Raw genomic sequence first — 622 nt, 5'->3', positions numbered from 1 at the left:
TTTCTTCTAGATTTTCTAGTTTATTTGCATAGAGGTGTTTATAGTATTCTCTGATGGTAGTTTGTATTTCTGTGGTATCAGTGGTGATATCTCCTTTATCATTTTTTATTGTGTCTATTTGATTCTTATCTCTTTTCTTCTTTATTAGTCTGGCTAGTGGTCTATCTATTTTGTTAATCTTTTCAAAAAAACCATCTCCTGAATTCATTGATGTTTTAAAGGGGTTTTCATGCCTCTATTTCCTTCATTTCTGCTCTGATCTTAGTTGTTTCTTGTCTTCCACTGGCATTTGAATTTGTTTGCTCTTGCTTTTTTGTTATTTTAATTGTGATGTTAGGGTGTCAATTTTAGATCTTTTCTGCTTTCTCCTGTGGGCATTTAATGCTCTAAATTTCCCTGTAAACACTGCTTTAGCTGTGTCCCGGAGACTCTGGTATGTTGTATCTTTGTTCTCATTGTTTTCAAATAACTTATCTATTTCTGCCTTAATTTCCTTATTTATCCAGTAGTCATTCGGTAGCAGGTTGTTCAGCTTCCATGTAGGTGTCCAGTTTTTAGTGAGTTTCTTAATCCTGAGTTCTAATTTGGTTGCATTGTGGTCTGAGACACTGTCTCTTTGTAG

Source organism: Mandrillus leucophaeus, unplaced genomic scaffold, assembly GCF_000951045.1.
Source record: "Mandrillus leucophaeus isolate KB7577 unplaced genomic scaffold, Mleu.le_1.0 Scaffold424, whole genome shotgun sequence".
Lineage (NCBI taxonomy): Eukaryota > Metazoa > Chordata > Mammalia > Primates > Cercopithecidae > Mandrillus > Mandrillus leucophaeus.
The sequence above is the reverse complement of the archived record's forward strand: the minus strand, read 5'-3'. Positions refer to the sequence as shown.